Source organism: Cetorhinus maximus, chromosome 23 (genome assembly GCF_964194155.1).
Source record: "Cetorhinus maximus chromosome 23, sCetMax3.hap1.1, whole genome shotgun sequence".
In the NCBI taxonomy this organism is placed as follows: domain Eukaryota; kingdom Metazoa; phylum Chordata; class Chondrichthyes; order Lamniformes; family Cetorhinidae; genus Cetorhinus; species Cetorhinus maximus.
Genome location: NC_135901.1, coordinates 32,547,678 through 32,564,736, shown reverse-complemented (window position 1 = coordinate 32,564,736; position 17,059 = coordinate 32,547,678).

The window sequence follows — 17,059 nt, the reverse complement described above, 5'->3', positions numbered from 1 at the left end:
ATGACATCCGTGCGGGGGCCTCAGACTGCAGCAGAGTGACACTATAATGAAGCTCATGCAGCAGCTCGCAACTTGGTGGAGCAGACCATTGGGATGCTAAATATGCGGTTCCGGAGCCTGGTGCCTGGTGGAGCCCTGCAGTACAATCCACAGCGGGTGTCACATATAATCTTCATCTGCTGCATACTTTTCAACCTGGCGCTGCAATGGGGAGACGAGCTGGCTGAGGAAGAGATGGAGGAGCTGCCTGTCTCCTCCTGTGAGGAGGACGCCAATGGGGATGAGGATAAGGCGGTCCTCGGTGTTGACGTTGACGAGATTGAGGCTCTCGCTATGGCCAGACGAGGCAGGCGCGCTGGGGAGACACTCATAGCTGCCCGATTTGTGGAGGATGATGACGACATGCAGTGGGGACACTCCATAGATCTTCACATAGCCTCTGAGAATGTCTGACTCCTGTCTGGCCAAGGGCAACTTGCTTGCGCTCTGTGATCAGGACCATCTGAAAGATGCAGCCATGAAACTTTAGATGCATCTGATGTTGTGTCCGCCTTCAGCTCCTCAGCCCTTGAGGAGCAGGCACACAGAATCACTGGTCACAGATGCTGGTATGATGGGGGCCAAACCCACATTAAATGTGCTGAGTGCATACAGAGAGTATGAGAGAACTCTGTGCGCCTGCCCACTACATTCTGGCAGCAATGGCCAGCAATGACCAGGTGCAGGCATCAGTAATATTTCTAGTGAGTGTGAGGCTGGACCATGACTTTGGTCTCATGGCTGCACAGAGAACATGGAAGAGGCCCTGGACTGGGACACCTGCCTTTTATCTTGTGCAGAAAGATTTCACATCTGAGTGGCAGGAACACTGCTCGCCAGAACAAGGAGCCATAGGCAGGGAGACAATCTTAGGAGTTTATTGACAATAGTGAACAGTATGTACAAGTAATCAACAGCCGTTTCCAGGCTGTGCAACTATTTTTACCTAACTTTCTTAACCCTGCTGCCACGTCTTGGTGCTCCCCAGACATGCACAGTAGATGTGGAGGCAGCCTGTTGACTGTGACGTCCTGTCTGAGGACTTTGGCGGGCGTCCTCTGCAGGGCCTAGACTTGGAGGGCCCCAGCCTGCTTTCAGGCTCCTGCTTTGTGGCAGTGCCACCCTCCTCGGCCTGTGGAGTTGGAACTGCATAGGCCACAGGCAGTTAGGATTCCGATGGGCCGGTCACTCCCAGTGTCATCTGGTTGCATGGCCCCGGAGTGTACACCTGCTGACCCTCCTCCCGATGGGTGCCCGAGGGCCCCTGGCCGACTCCGTGAGCAGAAGGGGTAGATGTAGTGAGCTTCTGCTGCCCAGCACCCCTCTCACGTGCACACTGTTTAAGGCCAAGTGTGGTGTCAGTGATGGAGTTAAGCCTGCGCAACAGTGGAGGAGTGACGTTCTGGACCAAGGTTTCCATGGCGGCCGCCAGCCTTCCAGTGTTCACCCCGGTGCATTGCAATGTTGTCGCTATCACCTCAGCGTGAAGACGGACAGACTCCTCCATCTTGCCTTGCCATCTGAGGAGTGCAGTGAACATCCCTTCCTGATATTCCCTAGCTTGCATTTGCACCCCAAGCAACTGTGACACGACCGAGTCCAGAGGCTCATCATCTGTCTCGGACTCAGAAATTTTCTGTCCTCCTGCTATAATCTGAGTGCGGGGGAACTGGGAAGGCCCAGCCACCGCCTACCATGGAGCAGACATTGCGATGCACTCACCAGATTGTGACCCCGAGGATACTCTAAAGTTCGGTCCCACTGAGGTGTGTATCTCTGCAGTGGTGTAGGATGTTGGCGAGCTCTGTGGTGGCTCTCCAGATTCCGCCCCAGAGGTTTCTTCGGAGCTTGATCGGAGGCCCTGGGACGTGGACTCTGTTGTCTGTTTGGCAGATGTGTCTGCGAAAGCAAAGAGAGATAATTAGTGCCTGGCAGTGGCCTGTGAATCACGAGACAGAACTCACTGCATGGATGACTGATGGATGTTGTACTGCCGGATCCTCACTTGGTAGAGCAATGCCGGCCTTACCATCAGCACAGGGCGGGCCCTGGTCATCGCCGGGGAGCTGGATGGCTTTGTTTTCGAATCCTGTCAGAACTTTGATCTCCAGCATCCCTCCACCTGTCCCCAATCTTTCCCTGCTGCTGTGACCCAGTTTTCCCTGCATGGATAGAGATGGGGAGAGTGCATCAGGACACCTGCTGGGTCAGATGTTAAGTATGCCTGGCCTATGGGGGTGGTGAGTGGTTCCATGGATGGGCTGAGGACAATGGCAGTGTTTTTGAAAGAGTGAATAGTGATGTCCCTTGCACTGGCAGTGAGTTAGGGCCCTGTGGATGTGTGATTGGTTTGTGAGTTTGTGAGTTGGAAGTGATGAATGGAGTGAGTTATCCTGGCAGAATGGGTGGCACTGGGTGGCAGCCCTCTTCTGCAGGGTTTGTATTGACCATGGCTGCTACCACCTCTCAAGCTGGGTTGGTGACTTTGCTACCCATCTTGCGGCCAGAGCGGGGGGAGAGCACATCCTGGCGGGTCTCCACGGCATCCAGCATTCGCTCGACGGAACCGTCGTTCAAGCAGGGGTGGGGGGGTGGGTGCTGCAGTCTTTTTTCCATTGCTGGCCATCTCCCAGGCAGCGGTGGTGAGCTGGTGGCGATGAGCGCTTTGCTGGCGGTGGCCTTTTAAAGATGACTGCCCGTGTGATGCAATAATGGGGTGATACCTGGCAGGCAAATGAGAGCCCGCCATGCAAATGGCGTACCTCGTGGCAGTGAATAAATAATGAGGCGGGATCGGGACAATACGGCGTGAAAACCCGCCAGTTTCATCGGCGGATGGGCCTCCATTTTACCCGCCCGCTACCGACCTTACTGCAATTCTGGAAAATTCCCCCATTGTGTCACCGCCACCTTTTAAGTTCCCACCTTTTTTTGTGTCATCCACAAACTTGGCGATAGTACATTCACTTCTCTCATCTATGTCATTAATATATATTGTGAATAACTGTAGCCCACACACAGAGCACATGTTTGTCTCTCTCCTGTTGCGCATTCCCCTTTCGCATTCAATGGCCGATGATATGCAAGACCCAATGGATCAAGGTGCTCTGTCAGATATTGATGTGATGTTTGGTTTGAGATCTGGATCACCAAATTCTCCCTTCTAATGTCCTAGAAATGGATTTTACACAAGTCGCCACTTTCCAGGCAGGCACTAGTTTTCAAATCCACAACTGTAGATTCTAGTACATCTTATTTCTTCTCTGCTTCTCCCATAGCTTCAGATCCCCATGTCAGAAAATCCACAGCCCCTATTCAAACTGAAATCCAAACCTATCGCGTTATCCTTAACATCGTTTTCTTCAATCCCAGATCCATTCCCTGTTCTGCCACAATCCCAATCCTAAAACAAGCATATCACAAAAATGAAGCCAAGCCAATACACTTCAGTTACAATTAGAGGCTGGATGTGAACTTTGGCTCATTTCAAGTTGCTGTCTCTGGCTCGGTTCAGCTCTTCACTCACTTGATCCACTCCCCCTCCTCTCCTGAGTATCCTGACTCTAATTTCCCTGAGTTTTACAATGACTGGTCCTCTCCCTCTGCTCCCTGATGGTGCTGATTCTCGCTGGGTTCAATTCTACCCTCACTGTTTCCCATTGCTCTATCCTCACGGAAGGTTCAGACTCTGAATCGGTTCAGATCAGCATTCACGGGTTCCTCTTCCTCTCATTCCAAAGATGTTGATTTTGACTGTGTTCAGTCCGATGCCCCATGATCCAGAGACGATGGCCCAGATCACCCAGAAGACAGCGGTTGCGGCGCATTTTCAACCCACTGCCTTCCTCTGTACCAGAGAATGTTTTGCCAGATTGAGGCTCATGGCCCACAGGAGGCGATGCTCAACACACAGATTGGCACCACAGTGAAAAACAGCATCTCACGGTATTGAAACGTTCCTCCTCACCTCCTCCCCTCCCCCATTCCCCGTCCCCCGCTCAGCCCCCGCTCTCCCGCCCCACCCCCCGACGCCCTCCAAAAAAGAAAAACAACAGCAGGAAATGAGGAATCAAATGGCATGTCAGTCTTTGTTTCAAGGGAACTGGAGCACAGGAATAAATAATTGTGTTTCCAGTTTTCCAGGGCTATAGGCCACAGCTGTGATACCGTGTAAATTTCTGATCACCATGGTTAAGGAAGGATATGCTTTCATGGGAGGCCCTACAGCGAAGCTTCACTGAAGGAATCACTGGCATGAGAGTGTTGTCCGGTGATGACAGGCTGATTAAATTTCATCCATATTCGCCAACGTGATATTAATGACACGCAAGATTCCAAATGTGATTGACAGGTTGGACACTAAGAGCTTGACCCCGCTGGTCACGACATTTGGAACATAGGACACCGCCCCTGCATAAGGGCACGGCTATTTAGGGCTGAGGTGAGGAGCAATTGCTTACTCAATTTATTGTCAATCTCTGTAATTCTCTAACCGAGAGGGTTAGGGATGCTCCATCGTTGATTTTGTTTTAATCTGTCTTGGAGACATTTTTCTGTGAGGCAGAATCAATCGATATGGACCGTGGGTGGGAAAATAGTGTTGAAGCCTGAGATCATTCATGATCGGATTTGAATAATGGAGCAGGTTTGGCTGGGTGTATTGTCCACTCCTGCTTCTGTCTCTTTTATTCCTGTATAGTCCAGGGAATATAGGCCTGCTCTGATAAATCTCTCTTCAGAGGACAATCCCCTCATTCCAGGGGAATCAAACTGGTGAACTGGGTCTGAACTACCTCAAAGGAAGGAAGGTTATGTAAGGAGTCCAACATTGCACAGAGCATCCCAGGCCTGGTCTTGTTGTGAGACTCCGCAGATTCTAAGACAACATTCACAAGCCTTCGGTCTGCAGTATTCGGGGGCCTCAACCTTTTCAGTCTTTCCCGCTTGCTGTAACCTCATATGAATGCGAAATGGCGCGAAGAAACTTTTAGATTCTTTCTCTTGAACTGACTCATGACATCAGTGCAAATAACTCCAAACATAAGGAGGAATCAGTCTGGTCCTCCCTAATACATATAATGTCTCCACCGAGATTCCCATTGCCTTACTCACTTGTGACCACTCATCTGCCTTTAACTGTTTAAATATTGCCCATTTAGAATTTAAACTACCATCAATTTTTAGCACAGGGGCAGTTATTCGAAAAACAGTCCACACTTCAGTACATTAAGGAAGAGACAATCGCCTCTTGCATCTTTTTACCCTGTTATCATTCTCTGCAATATCTTTAGCTCGTGCTACAAAGTCATAACGATTAAAAATTCTGCTGGTAAAAATGAGTTTACTCCTTTGGCTTACTGGAACATATTGACACACATTGTGTGAATCAGACAAATAGAACCACCGAGATTGACAGAGACAGAGAGCTAGAAAGAAAGATTGTCACGAAATTGGCTGATGTTTGTTCCACTTAGAAATGTAAATTTCATGGATGCCATCAGGCAAATAGAAATAAAAATAAAAGACATCCCGGAGCGGTTGAAAGGCGAGTGAATTAGTAAACATTGACTGATAATAAGGCCTACGTTCACCCACTTATATTCATAAATGATAAAGGCCACATCAGCAGGATTCTAAACTGCGTGGGCAAAGGCCAACGATTCCTTCAGCCAATCGCCTTCAGCACCCCGGCACCAAATGTGAATTGCTTACCAAATTGAATAAAAATGTCCTTCTGGTAAACTGGCCATCAGGCTTTGTTCGGAATTGTGGAGGGTGCGTTGGGGACGTGAATGACGTAGGAAAAACCTGTCACCCTGGTAATCAGACAAAGGCGCCTCCCTGCCCACGAGGATGGTGGTGGCGAAGACCTTCAATGATTTCAAAATGAAAGTGAATGGGCATTTGGGGACGACATGCAGATTCTAACAGACGGTTTTGGTATTGGCTTTGTTATGTGGTGCACAAACATGGACAACATAAAGAGGAGGGAGGGGGTGGGTTCGAAATAAGACTAATGCTCAGATACATGTGTGATGTGTTGAAAAAGGAAAACATTAGGGGCCGGTGCATGAGTGGTTCAGTGACCATTGTGGAAACATCGAAGAAAATGGCGAGAAGACATTGTTTTCATATCTGTGGCAAAGTGAGAGAGGACACGGGGTGAACAAAGTGATGGATGCTGGGTTAACAAGAAGAAGGAGAAAGGGTGGAAAAAGGAGGGGGGCCGATTAGGGACTTAAAATGGAATTTACACATGGATGAAAGGGCTATTGCTGATATATTAAATGAACACTTTGCATCCGGCTTTACCAAGGAGGTAGATGCTACCCAGGCCATGGTGGCAGACGAGGAAACACTGTCATGGAAGGGTTCAAAATTGATAAGGAGGAAGTGTTGAATAGATCGTCGGTACTTAAAGTTGACAAGGCACCTAGATCGGATGAGATGCATCCAAGGGTATTGAAGGAAGTGAGAGTAGAAATTTCAGGGGCACTGGTCATAATCTTTCAGTTTCCTTGGACTCAGGGGAGGTGCCAGAGGACTGGAGAATTGCAAACATTTTCAAAAAACGTTGTATCAATAATACCATCAATTACAGACGAGTCAGTTTAACTTCAGTGGTGAGCGATATTCTAGAAACAATTATTCGTGTATAGAATTAATAGTTACATGGACAAATATAGGTTTATAAGGGAGACCCAGCATCGATTTCTAAAGGGGAAATCGTGTTTAACTAACTTGCTGGAGTTTTTTGAAGAGACAACAGAAAAGGTCAATGAGAGTGTTGCTGTTGATGTGGTGTACATGGACTTTCAAAAGGCATTTGACACAGTGCCAGACAACAGACTTGTGAGAAAAGCAATTCTCATGGAATAAAAGGGACAGTAGCAATGTGGATACAAAATTGGCTGAAAAATAGGAAACAGAGAGCAATGGTCAGTTTGTACTTTTTTGTGTGGGAGGGGGGTTTGAAGTGGAGCATCCCAGGAGTCAGTATTGGGACCCTTGCTTATCCTGATATATATTAATAATGTAGATCTTGGTTTGCAAGGGACAACTTCAAATTTTGCGAATGAGACGAAGCCTCGGATCATTGTAAACTGTGAGGAGGATGATGTAGAACTTCAAAAGAACATTGACAAGTTAGTGGAGTGGGCAGATAGTTGGCAGGTGAAGTTGAATGCGGAGAAGTGAAAGATGATACATTTTGGTAGGAAGAAGATTGACAGACAATTTAAAATAAGGGGTGAAAATTTGAAGGGGGTGCAGCAGCAGAAAGACATGCGTGTATATGTGCAAAGATCATCGAAGTTGGCAGGACAGGTAGAGGGAACAGTTAATAAAACATCTGCTGACCTGGGCTTTATTAATGGGGGCATTGGGTACAAGAGCAGGGAGGTTATTCTGAATTTATATAAGACATTCTTTCGGCCTCAGATGGATTATTGTGTACATTTCTGGGTGCTACATGATAGGAAAGATGTGAACTCATTTCAGAGAGTGCAGGAGAGGTTTAAGAGATGGTTTCAGGGATGAGACACTTCAGCTTTGAGGATAGATTGGAGAGGTTGGGGCTGTTCACCATGGAGAGAAGAAAATCTTCAAAATGATGAGGAGGCTGGACGGCGCAGTTGGGGAGAAATTGTTCCCGTTGGCCGAGGGGTCGAGAATAAGGGGACACAGATTAAAAGTGATTTACAGAAGAAGAAAATGTGGATGCAAGATCAAGACAACGTTATCACACAGCGAGAGGTTCGGGTCTGGAATGCACTGCCTGGAATTGTGGTGGAGGCAGGTTCAATCGAGGCCTTCAAGAAGGCAATAGATGATTAATTGAAGAGAAAAATGTTAACAAGGGCACGGGGAAAAGGGGGGGAATGGCACTGGGTCACAATGCCTATTTGGAGCGATGGTGCAGATACGATGGGCCGAATGGCATCCTCCTGTGCAGTTCAGATTCTGTGATTCTGTGATACTGAGAAAAGAAAAGATTAAAACCAGATAGAAGGATGTGCTAGTGAGAGACTTAAACATAGCGCGTGCAAAAAGAAGAATTATGATGGACAACCGGTGGTGGAGAATAACATAACCCTAACCATAAACCCAAACAGCACTTTGAGGGCACCAAGCAAAGAGCAATTCAGGGGACTATTCTATCCAGTGCTGCGGGATAGAGTGGGAGAAAGAGACTGACTGCATTGTATTCCACTGTGTGTTGAATAGCCTCATTCTGTGCTGTAGTGAAGCTATGAATCGAGGGAAACTTGGTTGCAACCAGTTCACTTTTTAGTTTAAATCATGCTGAGAGTTATATGCAAGCCGTGAGCAGATGCTCATATAGATGAAAGTGTTCATCAGTCGCCATCTTATTTATTTAGGAATGTCAACATGGAAGCCTGAATCTGCAGACCTGGACATTTCTAAGTACTGTCTCTGTGTTTCTTTCAGAGAAACAATGAAGAAAGGTTTTCTGCCAAGGTGGCCCTTGTGCTGCGCTGACCAATGTCACAATATTTCTATACCTACTTTGAAACTGTTAATTTGTGGATGATTTAATTTGTTACAATTCTGCCTGTCAGGAAACAGGCCTTGTACTTGTGCAGCACCCTGCTCTACCACATGATGTTGCACAGATCATTCCAGCCAATTAACTGCTTTCGAACTTTCGTCACTGTTGTGATGTGATGATCGAGTTAGAGGGAAAAGGCAGATACAGCAGGTGTTGGAATAACATCTTAAGTACAGATGAACATGGAATATTTCTTTTCAAGTTACCTCTTAGCTTGCTGTGCATCTGGTATATGTAAAGATTGAATTTTTAAAATTTGGTCAGTTAAAATTACACTTGTCCAGCGCTCTGCACTAGACTGGCAGCAAGGAAAAGGCCTTTATGTTGACTCTGAGCGAGAAAGATTAAAAGTTGTTGTTTGCTTTTATATGGTTGTCATTCTGCGTATCCAAGGAGGGATTTAAGAAGTTATACAAAAGTTTGAAATAAAGCATAAATTACTCCCTACAAGGACAGATCTTTACCTTCAGTTCTAACGTGAAAGACAGAGATTACTAACGACCCTATGTAGGCAGGTACTTAATATTTCTCAGTTTCCCACACACAGCGACTCTAAGGGAGAATGTGAGATCCAGTTCGAAAAAAAGACCAACATCTGTGCCCCACAGGCAAACACACTCATTTCAAGAGCAATTAGGGATGGGCAACACATGCTGGCCTTGACAGCGGCTCCCATATCCCAGGGAAGAATAAATTTAAAAAATCACTCAGCCTGCGCTCGACCACAGACTGGCATTGAGAATCAGGCCTGTAACCGTCTCTGATTAATAAAGGTAACGCAGTTATTTGTTTTTATTTCCTACGGATTAATGAGAACTGCAATGAGCTTTTCGAATGTTACAACATACACTGCAATGAGCAACATTATTCCCTGCCTGAGGGGAGATTGTTTCTAAAGCTCTAACGCTATTGACAGAGATACGAACAACCAAATGATGACGGGGGCGTAATAGCGCTCAGTTACCTACAGACAGCATCTGTAAGCGAGAAGCGGGACCCAGAGAGAAACATTTCGAACATATGAGCTGCACAGGCAAACACACAGACACACACGTACACAAAGACAGACATATGCATTCAACATTATTTATGTACATGCACACAAATCGACATATATCTACCTACCTATGTATATTCTATATAATTTAGCCAGAAAGACAGACGGACAAGCTGAGACAAACTCTGCTGATAATTTATCCTTTTGGAAAAGAGGAGGCTCCCAAATTTGATAAAATTCCAGCATTGTCAGGAAGTAGGAAGGATGGAGATGGCATAATTCACAAGAGATGAGCTGGCAGGACTGGCTTTACTGGCGCCGCCTAAGTCATTTCCATAATCAAATCTGATTCATAATTACTTAACAACCATGTACCGAGAAATAATGACCGAGACAGTTAACCATCCATCAGGTAAGAAAAGATGAACTCATGAATACCTTACGATTTTTGGTTTAATAGGCCGTAAATCAAAACCACAGAAAAGTTAATTTGAACATTCAAACGCCATGTGATTATCAATATTAAGATCAGATGCTGAATGACTGTAACTGTTATTATTTGTTTTATTGCCTGATCAGAGGTTAAGCAATTTCTGGGTTCCCATGCAGCTGCAAGTGGTTGGTGGCTCATTTGCTTAAAGTGAGGACAGATATACAAGAGCCATGAACAGACAGCAATAAACGGCTAGCACAATTCTCAAATGACACAGTTTATTAATATCTTGCAAAGCACGAGAGTCAAGACACGGAGCAGGCATTTTTTAATATTTTCCTATTTAATTCTCTGAAAACTTGCACAATCTACCTAAGTTACAAAAATATCAGGGCGAAACGGACAATAGATGTGCCTCCAGAGACATGCTCCTGTACTTTACCAGGGAAGGCTCCTGTGCCAGCCTTCAGGTCAATGCTGCTTCATTTAAGAATCAAATGGATTTTTAACCAATATTTAAATAAGACACATCTTAAACATTTAACAAGTCTAAAAGTGAAATTGCAGGACATTTTATTGCACTGACTGGAAGGCAGCATGGCAGCTGGAGGTATCACCAAGCTATGTTTTCACCCAGGACTCTGGCTTGAGAAGCACAGTTGCGGATGCTCAAAGAGTGCTGGCCTTGCCAGCTAAATTTCCAATTTAGGAAGGGTAAATAACAGATCGTGCATGAGTCCGCATTGCCTCTTGGAGCATTGCCAGCCTTTCCCTGGATCTGTTACATCTGCCAGCTTAGCGATGACCCTTTGGCTCTTTGATCAATCTGAACCTGAGATTCGCTGGTCTCTGGTTACAGGATTCCGAATCGGTCCTTTTACAGTTTTGTATACATACACCTGGTAAGGGTCTGAAAGCGAGTGCAACTTGGAAGGGAGGCCATACGAGACATAGAGAAGTGGAGAAAATGTTGGATTTTGATGCATAATTCATGTTCCACTCCCGCCCTTTCAAAATTTGAACAATTTAACAAATAAACTCAGGGGAGATTTCACTCCATTCTTGAACTCCTCCCTGAATTTACTCTGGGTCCCAGCATAAATAAATGGATTGATACAGGAACTTAAAAACTGAAGCATATATCCGCTTTCCTCCAGGATAAATGATGATTCACTGATATCAGCAATTGCAAAATAACGAACTTTTGCAATGCGGACATAGAGGATGGTTGCAAAAAATAACGAATATAGCAGGATGAAACTGCCGGAGATGGCAAAGAGTAAAACAATGGACTTTCTCCGCTTCTCCATCTCTGGGTCTCTCTGATTCTCCCCCATGTTATGGGCCTTGAGCCTCCTGCGGGCTCTATTAGCTGCGAGAATGTGTCTGACGGTCAGAGCATTGAACAATAAAATCAGAAATAAAGGGGCACAGGGCAGTGAAATGGAACGAAGCCAATCATAGATGTTCCATGCAGGTGATGTATAAAAGGCGGATTTTATGACACAGAACCAGGGTACATCATTAATTACGTACATTGGTTCAAATATAAAATACTGGAAGATACTTTTTAGACAACTCAGTGTGCATAAAATCGCTATCATCCAAGACGCTGTCTTCTCTGTGCAGTATTTTATTTTCAGTTTCTGGCAACAAATGGCCACAAATCGGTCAAAGGTGAAAGCGACTGTTAACCAGGCAGAACTGTCAATGGCCGCAGAGATTAAGGCAGAATGGACACTACATATTGGCGTGATTGACAAGAAACTGTTTGGTAAATAAATACCAGCAATCCGACTTAATATCACGCTGGTGATAATGGCCAGGAGATCAGTCGCCGCCATGGAAACCGCATAGTAAGTGATACATCTGGAGAGACCACAACATCTTCGTGACAGTATCACAATCACTGCCAGGTTAGCTGTAACAGAGGTCAGAAGAGAGAGAAAGAGAGGGAGAGCGTTTGCATGAGACAGCATGAGAACACGAAAGTTAATTCTCTGACTCCCAACACAATAATGCTTCTGCAAGTTTATGCGTGAAATTGAAACATGTGAGACACGATCCCACATTGTAAACTATTTCTTTTGCTAAAGAGAGATCTTTCTGTATGGTTCAAAGTAATCATAAGTTCAAAGTTAATCAGAAATACCTTCAATCATGGAAGTGGGAACGGGCAGTTAGCCTTTCTGTGAATTTTCGGTGGAAATGTTTATGAGGGCAGAGTGGTAAGTCCGATCACTTAACGTGACAATTAGCTGAACTGGCACATTTTAAGCTCTCAATCGGAGAGAGTGCTGCTCTGCATTGTTGGGATAAATAACTAAATTTTACCCTGCAGTGGACATTTGAACTGTAATCTTTGAATATTAGATGCAAAGGGCGCCACCGGTGACGGGGCCGCCATGAATATGCAGAACAGAACTAAAAGAGTGGAGGAAAGGGTGGAAGACAGTTCGAGCCCTGGGGGCGATAACCCAGTGCTTTGTGAATTAGGGGCGAATAACAATCATTCGCCAAAGGGCCACCCCTGCATTCCTCACATATTTGTCAAAAACGCAGTGCCTTCTTATGACTCTTCAGTGAACTCTTTCATTAAATTCAATGGCGAATTACTGAACGTTTCAAGCTATTTACAAAATGAATTACTTTTGTGAATCAATCCGTCTCTGTCATAGTGAATAACACTAAATATCTAGGCATACAAAGTGATAGCATCACGGTAGTTCATCCACAGTAAAAGCGAGGTTAATATAATAGTTCTACACTTACCCTGGAATGACAACGTCATAATTCACACACAGCAATAGCACCAGCAACACAAAAGGTCTACATTTACACAGGATTAACCATGTGATACTTCAGGTTCATTCACCGTGCTAATGACACAGCATGCTGTGAAACCCAGGTGAGCGTACATCACAGTCACTGTGACAATGCCACAATAGAACCAATACTTACAACATAATACTTTTGCTGTAATCCTCCCAACGCAGTATTGCCAAGAGCAGAACTGCATTTCCAACGGGAGATTGTGGCGGTAAATGGGAGAAAATATAAACTTAAAACAAAATAATGCTACACGTCATGAACAGACAGAATGCAATTGAAGGGGAGACAACATAAACGATTAAACACTGGTGGTAAGTGGAAGGCATGACACTGGTAAAGGTGAGAATATTCACCATTAATTCCGAGAAATTATTTGAACTGCTGGAAGAAATGTCACCGTTAAAATTGAGAATCAGCATAGTTAAAGTGAAAAAGTAAGTGATCCTGCAAAAAACGCAGACATTTTGCAGTTAAATGGGAGAAATTATACCGTTTAAGGTGGCAATATGTCACTTTCAACCGTAGAAAGGGAATACAAATCGTGGAGATGCGCCACTGATAAAATAAGAGAAATAATATACCTAACCCACCATTCATGCGATAATATCTAACTACAATACGTTACCTGGAACCCCGATTACCGCAATGACGGGATAATAAATGGCAAACAGCAGGTCTGTCGGTGGTACATGCATTTCTATCAGAAGGTCTGAGCGCATTGTGCATTAAACTGAAAAGTGCAACATTTATACAGGATGTGAGGCTCCAGGGAAACAATTAGATAGTTTTTTGTTTATATTATTTTCACTTATTGTAACAAACAAATCAGTGCAGCTGCTGTCCGCTTGATGTTTCTTTGTTTTGATGGGAAACAATGTTTTTGTTGAGTTCTGATACCGTCCAAATGTGAAACGCCCAGACTACAGAATTATCACAGTTATCGTTCTTTATGAAAACTATAATTAGCCGGATATTGGTGTCAGGACAGGGCACAACTGTTCATTCAGACCTCCTTGAGAAAGGCAAATTGTCCGAGGAAAACACAAACCAAGTTCTTGCTCCTGATCGTTGTTCAGTCAGTGTGTTTACTGATTAGGGGCCACGCAGTCCCAACTCTCTCTCAGATTGTAAACACACTTTGACCCATCTACCTGTGTGTTTGTTTTGGACAGCTCCAGTTAAATATGGTTACATTCGGAGTGCACGTCTCGCTTCTTCAGGGTTACAATCAGTGCAGGATTGTCCCAGTCATTATTATCATATCCATTGTGCATCTGCCCAGTTGACAATAAACGGGTCCAGTACATCACAGTTACAATCAGTGTGAATTTGTCCAGTTTTACACATTACATTTGATATCGCCATGTCCTATTCAACATCTGTTAATTCAGTCCATCAGCCCAGCTGAGCCCCATTATAATCCATGTATTTAGGTTCAGATTGACGCGCTTCCGTTCACTCTGGACCTTATCAATCCCAGCAACGTCCCGCATGCCCGGGGCAGGAACGTTTCTGGAAGGTTCAGTTCGGTGTGGTCAGCTCCCATTCAGTATGGTTACAATCAGAGTTGACAGGGTCCTCACAATGTGCTTCAATTCAGCAAACACACTCATTTTCTGAGTTGACAAGATCCGATTCAGCCCGATTGATTTCAACGGGGACAGGTCCAACTCAACACAACCAATCTCTTAACGGCCTGGGAGACTTCACTGAGATAATGTTAAAGGTATTCAATGACCCCGCCTCCACCACCTTCTTAGGCAAAGAGTTCCAAAATCGCACAAGCCTCTGAGAGACGATAATTTCTCCTCATCTGTGTCCTAAAAGGGGGACTTTTAATTTTAAAAAAGTGTCCCTCAGTTCTGTACTCATCCACAAGAGGAAACCTCCTTTCGATGCCCAACTTGTCGAGGCCGTTCAGGATCGTGTATACTTCAATCAAATCACCCCTCACTCTTCTAAACTCCAATGAAAGCAAATCCAGACAGTCCAACATTTTCTTGTAAGGAAACCCACTCATTCCCGATATCAATCTAGTAAACCTTCTTGGAACTGCCTCCAATGCATTTACATCCTTCCTCAAATAAGGAGTTCAAAACTGCTCACAGTGTTCAAGGTATGGTCTCACCAATGCTCTGTATAACAGAAGCATAACATTCTTAGTTTAATGTTCATTCCCTGTCATGAAAAAGGATAGCATTCCGTTAGCCTTCTTAATTACTTGCTGTACCTTCATACTAACTTTTTGTGACTCATGCACTAGAACATCTGGATTCCTCTGCACCTCAGAATTATGCAGCCATTATCCATTCAAGTAATACTTGCTTTTTGTCCTTCCTGCCATAGTGAACAACTTCACATTTTCCCACATTAAACTCCATTTTCCAGATCTTTGCCCCTTCACTCAGCCTATCTATATCCATCTGCAGCCTCCTCATGTCCTCTCACAACTTACTTTCCTGCGTGTCTTTGTGTCATCTGCCAATTTAGCAATTATGTCTTCACTACCCTCATCTCCGACATTGATGTAATCGCAAAAATTTGAGGCCTGAGTACAGATCCCTGTGGGACTCCACTGGCACCCTCCTGCTAATCAGAAAAAGACTAGCCAACATCCTATCCGTGCTAAGGTGTCACTCACTACACCATGCGCTTTCATTTTCTATAATATTCATTGATGTGGCACCTTATCAAATGCCTTCTGGAAATCCAAGTACACTACGTCTACAGGCTCCCCTTTATCGTTCAAATAACTCCAATATCGACTCAACATCGACTCTGGACCCCGTGACATCGCATGGCATCAGGTCAAACATGGGCAAGGAAACATCTTGCTTCCTGTTGGCAAGAGTGGCTCTGTAGCACCACCATTGGCTGAATCCTAAATTACATCGCTGCCAGGCTGGATCTGCGGCATGTGGGGAGTGAATCAGCAAAAGAGAAAAACGTCCATGACCTCATGCTCAATAAATTTCCTCCCTCAGATACACCTGCCCATGATAGTATCGGGAGCAGTTACCACAGCATTTCGCCTCTGCATGTGGAGCCCCGCCTTCACATTGAGGATACACTCGATCGTGTTGTGTGGCACCTCCACCTTATTAAATGGGATAGATTTTGAACAGCTCTTGCAACTCAAGACTGTGCATTCATGAGGCGCTGTGGGCCATAAGCAGCAGCAGAACTGTACTAGAGAACAATCTGTAACCTCATGGCCCGGCATCTCCACTACTCTACCATTACCATAGTCCAGGAAATTAAACCTGGTTCAATGAAGAGAGGAGGGGGGCATGCCAGGGCAACACCAGGCGTACCTTAAAATGAAGTGTCAACCTGGTGAATCCATAACACACGACTATTTGCGTGCCAAGCAGCATAAGCAGCAAGCGATAGACAGAGCAAAGTGCTCCCACAAGCAACGGATCAGATCTAAACTCTACGGTCCTGCCCAATCCAGTGGTGAATGATGGTGGACAATGAAACAACTCACTAGAGGAGGGAGAGGCTCCACAAACATCCCCACCCTCAATGATTGGGGAGCACAGCACATCATTGCAAAAGATAAAGTTAAAGCATTTGTAAACATCTTCAGCCAGAATTGCAGAGCCGGTTATTCATCTCGGCCTCCTCCAGTGGTCCCTAGAATCACAGGTGCCAGCCTCCCGTTAATTTAATTCACTCCACGTGACACCAAGAAACGGCTGAAGACACTGGATGCTGCAAAGGCTATGGCCCTGACATTATACTGGCAATAGTACTGAATGCCTGTGCTCCAGAACTTGCCATGTATCTTCCCAAGCCGATCCAGTACAGCTACAACACTGGCGTCTACACGACTACGTGGATAATTGCCCAGTTATGTCCTTTACACAAAAAGCAGGGGAATTCCTCATCAGCCCCATCAGTCCACTCTCCATCAGCAGTAAATGGAAGTGTTCATCAACAGTGATATCAAGCAACACTTGCTTAGCAATAACCTTTTCACTAAGCGGAGCGTGGGTTCTGCCAGGGCCACTCATCTCCTCTCCTCATTACATCCTTGGTTCAAACATGGTGCCATAAAGGTATAATCATGTCGATAATGTTATTCAGAATAATTTTATAATCGAGTTTAGTGGTGCCTGTTTCCATGTATCCATATGTGTGTGTGCCTTAATTGGATTAATGCCAGCTAGTCCAGAGGCTT